The sequence below is a fragment of the Penaeus chinensis genome, chromosome 34 (assembly GCF_019202785.1).
Source record: "Penaeus chinensis breed Huanghai No. 1 chromosome 34, ASM1920278v2, whole genome shotgun sequence".
Classification (NCBI taxonomy): domain Eukaryota; kingdom Metazoa; phylum Arthropoda; class Malacostraca; order Decapoda; family Penaeidae; genus Penaeus; species Penaeus chinensis.
The window spans coordinates 17,539,141-17,546,640 of NC_061852.1; the positions used below are offsets into that span (position 1 = coordinate 17,539,141).

The 7,500-nt window shown below is 35.2% G+C and overlaps 3 non-coding genes across 3 annotated transcripts; all 3 read right to left on the bottom strand.

The window, feature by feature from the left end:
• Positions 1–248: 248 nt before the first annotated feature.
• Trnac-gca lies at positions 249–320 on the bottom strand. The gene has a single exon. It is a non-coding gene; the product is annotated as a tRNA-Cys (tRNA).
• Positions 321–2,966: 2,646 nt separating this feature from the next.
• Positions 2,967–3,038, bottom strand: Trnac-gca. Its single transcript has one exon. It is a non-coding gene; the product is annotated as a tRNA-Cys (tRNA).
• Positions 3,039–5,415: 2,377 nt separating this feature from the next.
• On the bottom strand, positions 5,416–5,487 carry Trnac-gca. The gene has a single exon. It is a non-coding gene; the product is annotated as a tRNA-Cys (tRNA).
• Between the last annotated feature and the right edge of the window lie 2,013 nt (positions 5,488–7,500).

Sequence of the window (7,500 nt, forward strand, 5' to 3'; positions counted from 1 at the left end):
CTATGACCTTTAAATATCATTGGAAGATTCTTTTCTTTATATGCTAATGCTAACGAATATATCTTCCTGTAGAATCACCCGGCCAGTAAAGATTAATCAGCGGTAAACCGTAATCCCGTATCTTCACGTCATTCCAGTGAAGACGGTGTACAGTTTCCTTTTATTATTTATGTCAGTAAGAATAATAACCATTTGTATTTCATTTCTATTGCTTACTCTTCCTTAAGGAAAAAAAATCTCTAAATTATAGGGGGCGCCCGGGATTGAACCAGGGACCTCTCGATCTGCAGTCGAATGCTCTACCACTGAGCTACACCCCCTTTCACTGACAGTTCTGTCTATGCTATACATACTATACATACATATTACATGTATACATACATACATACATATATACATCAATATATATATACATACACACATATACATATATATGTATACTTCATATATGTATACATATATATGTATATGTGTGTATGTATATATATATTGATGTATATATGTATGTATGAAGTATACATATATATGTATATGTGTGTATGTATATATATATTGATGTATATATGTATGTACGTATGTGTGAATGCATTTATATTTATGTATATATATATACAAGTGTATATATAAATATGCATATATGTAAATATATGTATAATTTATATCTGTATGTGTGTGAATGTATTTATGTTTATGATAATTTGACCAAACCCACATTTTCCCTCTCCTTCGCTCACTCCGCCCTCAGAAATTTGCGTATTCTGCTGAAGTCCTAATTAAACTTTCCTCGTCTACAATAATCTACTTACGTCAGCCTTTTGTACTCCAATAATCTACAGCTCAGCTATGTTTTACTACAAGACTATTTTAATTATATTGATACTGAGGATAATGATATTAATGATAATATCAATTGTAATGATGATGATAGTATTCATAGAAAAAACAGTCATAATAATAATAGTAATAATGGTAATGACGATAATAAAATGTAAAAATGATAATAAGAGTGATGATGATGATAATGAGGATAATACGGATAATGATAATAATGATGATAATAATAGTGCTAATTATGATAATGATAATAGTAATAGTAATAATAATAATAATAATAATAATAATAATAACAATTATAATAATAATAATCTTAATTATAATATGGGTGATGATGATAAGCGTCATGATGATAATGATGATAATGATTGTATTAAAAATGATAATAGTAATAGTGATACTAACTATGGTGATAATGAAAACAATAATAATTATGATTATGATAATATTGATAATGATAATAATGACAATAGTAATGATAATGATGATAATGATAATGATGATAATAATAATAATAGTAATAATAGTAATGATAAAAGTAATGATAATGATAATAATAACCAAAACTATAATAATCATAATACTAACAATAATGATAACAATAATGATAAGGATAATAATAGTAATAATAATAATAATAATAATAATAATATTGATAATAATAATAGTAATAATAATGATAATAGTAGTAGTAACAGTAATAATAATAATAGTAATAGTAATAATAATAATAATAATAATAACAATAACAATAATGTATGGCGATGCTAATAATAATGATAATAACGATAATGAGACTAATAATAATAATAGTAATAATAATAATAATAATAATAATTATAATAATAACAATAATGAAAATAATAATTATATATATATACATATTATTATCATTATTTTTTTTTATGGTCACTCATGACCATAAACACGCTATTTAAACCGTCAAAAAAAGAGAAAATAATAACAATAACAATAATGATAATAATAACAATTATATATATATATATACACATATATATGTCTGTGTGTGTGTGTGTGTGTGTCTGTGTGTATAATATATATATATATATATATATATATATATATATATGAGTATACATATAAATATATATATATACATATATATATATATTTATTTATATGTTGCACCGCCAAAATATATTGTCGTGTATTCGTAACATGCGGTATAACGCTGATAAGCCGACAACACTGAATTTTATATGTGGTAGAGTGCATACACATACCTATATGTACATACACAAACGCGCGTGTCTGTGAATGTATAAATATATAGGCCTATACATTACATTCACACAGACACACAGATATGTGTGTGTGTGTGTGTGAATGTAATGTGTGTGTGTGTGTGTATATATATATATATATATATATATATATGAGTATACATAAATATATATAAATAAATAAATACATATATATATATATATATATATATATATATATATATATATTACATTCATACACTGAGTTACACCCTATATATATATATATATATATATATATATATATATATATATATATATATATACACACACACACATTACATTCACACACACACATATCTGTGTGTCTGTGTGAATGTAATGTATAGGCCTATATATTTATACATTCACAGACACGCGCGTTTGTGTATGTACATATAGGTATGTGTATGCACTCTACCACATATAAAATTCAGTGTTGTCGGCTTATCAGCGTTATACCGCATGTTACGAATACACGACAATATATTTTGGCGGTGCAAGCTGATAAGATATTTTCACCTCGGGTGCGTGTTCGTTTGTCTGTCTGTTTGGTTCGAGATTTTGAAATATTTATTTGCTAACTTAGATGTGGTTTGGGTTAGTAATGCTGGTGAGCGGAGACTGCCATAAAGCTTGATTGAGGTAATAAGCTTTACCCAGGCAAAGAATTGGTAGAGGAAAGTTTAAATAAGACGGAATTTGCTTCGTTAAGGTTAAATCAGAAGGCTGCCATGCGGACACGTTTTTTTAGAGCTGAAATCTTTTGTTTGTGAGGGAATGCCGGGGAAATGTAATTATTTTTTCTTGGCACAACGTGAAATAAAGAACAAGACCGGAATATAACGCAGAACAAATCATTTCTACAGTAGGGGGCGCCCGGGATTGAACCAGGGACCTCTCGATCTGCAGTCGAATGCTCTACCACTGAGCTACACCCCCTTACACTATACATTAGTGTTTCTGTCTATAGTATACATACACACATACATGCATACACGTACACACACACACACACACACACACACACATATATATATATATATATATATATATATATATATATATATGTGTGTGTGTGTGTGTGTATTTATACATATATAAGTATGTACAAATATGTGTAAATTTATCTACACTTCCATATCTATATGCGTATTTATATTTATGTATATATATACATACATACAAGTATTTGTACGTACATATACATACACACACATGTATATTGTGTAAGTGTATATGAGTTGGCACTATGACTGGTAAAGGAAGAGAAATATCGTACGTGATGGAGAGGAGAAAGATAGATGACCCGTGTGTGCAAGAGACGAAGTGGCAAGGAAGGGAAACGAGACTGTTAGGAGGAGGCTTCAAGTCATTCCATCATGGCAGGGACGGGAGGAGAAATGGCGTCGTCAGAGTGTTGGAAGAAAAGGACGTGAACAGCATAATGGAGGTAAAAGGGTATCTGGCAGAATAATGACAATTAGGTTGAGTATTGAAAAGATGCTACTGAATGTGTTCAGTGCGTATGCCCCACGAGTAGGATGCAAGTTGGAGGAGTACTCTGGAGAGAAGTAGAGGAAGTGGGTCAGAGGATACCGGTTGCAGAGAGGACGGTGAAGAGAGTGAACTGCAATGGCCATGTCAGAGAAGGAAATAATGGTGATGGACGTGCGATGGGCAGATATGGAATGGGAGAAAGAAAGCTGGAAGGACAGATGGTTGTCGACTTTGCTAAACGGATGGAAATGGCGGTAGTGAACACCTATTATAAGAAGAGAGGTCACACAATAACCTACAAAAGTGGGCATAGGGAGCACAGATATATTAAAACGTGTGTAGATATGTAGAGTTTAAAGATTGTTAAGTTGTACCTGAGAGTGTGTATCAAAACAACACAGGGTAGTGGTTACCAAAACAAGGTTTGGAGTGAAGTCGATGAGGAAATTTAGGACGGAACCAAAGATCAAATTGTGGAATTTAAATGAAGAACAGTCGTGCATAGCATTCAAGGAAGGCTTTGGCAGGAAGGGAAAAAAGTCAGTTGGCCAGAGATCTCATATACAGTGAGACTGAAGGCACAAAATGTATTTGGCATGACACCTGGGAAAGAAGATAAGGCGACTTGGGTGGAGTGAAGAAGTGCAGGATGTCAGAAACAGAAATGAAGACACGGAAAAGAAATGGGACAGACAAGGGGACGAGGAAAGCCATCAGGAATACAATCTGCAACAGGGCAACGAAGGCAGTTGCAAAGGCAAAAAACAAACAAACAAAAAAACATGTGTATGAGAAGTTATAGGAGAAGTTAGACACTAAGGAGGGGGGGGGGGGGAATCTCTATTGATTGGCCAGACAAAGAGACAGAAATGGGAGAGATTTGCTGCATGTAAAAAGGATAAATGATGCAGGACATTCTAACAGAAGAGGAAGACATCTTGAAATGATGAAAGGAGTATTTTAGGGAACATATGAATACAAGAGAAAGAGGGCTGGAGGACGCCGAAGTTAGAAATCAAGATGTGCAGATCAGCAGAGAGGAGGTGAAGAGGTCCTGAGAAAGATGAAAGGAGGTAAAGGTTGATGAGTTTAAGTATTTGAGGTCGAGTGCCCGGAGAAATGGAGACTGTGGAAGGGAAGTAAAGAAAAGAGTGCAGGCTGGATGGAATGCCTGGAGAAAGGCCACAGGAGTGAAATGCGACAGAAGGGAGGGAAGAGGATGCTTGAAATGGAACTGCCGGGAAGGAGGGAAAAGGGAAAGTCGAAGGGAAGGTTCTTGGACGCCGCCAAGGCAGACATGCAGACGGTGGGTGTGAATGACGCTCACGCACGAGATCGAGCGCTGGAGAAGGAAGACCCTGAGGGAAGAAGCCGAAGGATGACGAATATATACATATAGATATGCATGTATACATATCCATATCCATAAATACACACATATATGTATATATATATATAAACAGATATATATACATACATATATATGTATGTATATAAACAGATATTTATATATATACATATATATGTATATATATAAATATATGCGCACACACACTCAGATATATATAAATATATAGGAGTCAGTTCTAAGTTATACCTGTGGAATCACACACCTGTGAAGTTCCTCTGTGAAGTGTCTCAATCCTTCACGCTCCGCCCCCTCTCCTTATATCTTTCCTTCCTTTTGTAATATCTTTGCCGCTTCTTTAGTTCATTCTTTCGCCCCCCCCCCCCCCCCCCACACACACTCCCCTTTCCCTTCTTACCTCGCTATCTATCGACTAATAATTTCGAAAAAGAAAAAAAAAATGTTTTTTTTAGGGGGCGCCCGGGATTGAACCAGGGACCTCTCGATCTGCAGTCGAATGCTCTACCACTGAGCTACACCCCCTTACACAATTAACTGGTGTTTCTGTCTATACTATACATACCTACATGCATACGCATATACATGCATGCATGCATACATATATTCATACATACAAAAATGCATACACACACACACATATATATATATTGATATAAATATATATATACATATCATATAAATGTTTGTATATGTATAAATATATGTATACATTATATCTATATGCATGTTTATATTTATGCATATATACATGCATACAAGTATTTATACATATATATATGTGTGTGTATAAATATGTTTATATTTGTATGAGTCGGATAGGAAAGTACCATTTATGTTTACTGGCGGTTTTAATGGCCACCTTTCACATTGCCTTAATTCCATACCGCCAACAGACTGTCATGGACATGCTGCCTGCCACTTCTCTTGTCTCTCTGGTTGCCAAGAACTCGCTGCAGCTCCCGCCCTGTCTCAGGGAATCGCCTTCATCTCCTTTTGACCGATATTCCTGTCTTTTTAGTGTCAGCGCTGGTGTCCCAGTTGGCTCCTCTGACATATCTGCCATAAGTTGCAGGAATATTTCCAGGGCGGATTGCCCTGTTGCATCTCTTACCTCCAAATTCTCTGACATTATTAGCAGTAGGATTCCTTCTAAGATTATCAAGTCACGCTCCAGAGACAAATCATGGTTTAATGCAGAATGTGGAGAGGCTCTGTGGTGGAATAAACTAACAGCTTATGAATTATTGTCCTCTAATCGTTCTGATATTTCTTGGGATAACTGCTGCCATGCTCGCAGTACTGCTGAACAGGTCTAGAAAGCTGCAGAAATTAATCACAATAATCATCTGAAGGAGGTTCTTACAGGTACATCCCAAGCTCATAAATGGTGGGCCAAAAGGCCAAAAGAGTATGGGCCAATTTCGATTACACATATTTTATCTAAAGTGTTTGAAAGGTTGACTGCCAAACGCCTCTCCTCTTTCTTCAATGACCACAAACTGCTGCCAATCCTTCCTTTTCCTTTTTTTTCAAATTCATGTTTGCTCATCAGGGGGAATCTGCTTGAGTCCATGTCAGTCTTTGATGATATGTATGTCTGTATATATATATATATATATATATATATATATATATATATATATATATACATATATATCATCAGGATCAGCAGCAGCAGCCTGTACCAAACAGAAATGGGAGAGATGTACTGCATGTAAAAGTGATATATGATGCAGACAGAAACATTTTGACAGGTGAGGAAGACATCTTGAAAAGATGGAAGGAGTATTTGGGGGCACTTATGAATACAAGCGAAAGAGGCCTGGAGGACGCAGAAGTTGGAAATCAAGATGTACAGGAGATCAGTAGAGAGGAAGCGAGGAAGGCCATGAGAAAAATTAAAGGAGGTAAAGCTGTCGGCCCAGATAACATCCCGACCGAAACATGGAGAAACATGCTTAGCAGAGATGGCAGTGATGTGGCTAACCAAACTGTTCAACATGATCCTGGGGGATGAGAGAATGCCAGACGAATGGAGAATAAGTACTTTGGTCCGATTCTCAAAAACAAGGGCGATGTGCAAAATTGCAATAATTACAGAGGAATTAAAATAATTAGCACGCAATGAAGATTTTGAAAAGAGTGGCGGAAGCGAGACTGAGGAGGGCAGTAGAAATCTGTGATGGACAGTTTGGGTTTATGTCTGGAAGAAGTACGACAGATGCAATATTCGCCTTGAGAATGGCAATGGAAAAGTTCAGGGAAGACCACAGAGAGTTGCATTTGTCTTTATAGAGCAAGAAAAAGCTCATGACTGATTTCCTAGAGATGAATTATGGAATTGCATGGGAAAGCCTGGAGTGGCGGAGAAGTACGTGAGCGTGGTGAAGGAAATGTATAACGAGAGGATACCGTGAGTAAGGTGTGAGACAGGAACGACGGGAAGCTTTAGAGCTAAAGTTGGTTTGCATCGAGGATCAGCTGTGGGCCCTTTCTTGTTTGCTTTAGTGATGAGTAGACTGACTGATGGGGCAG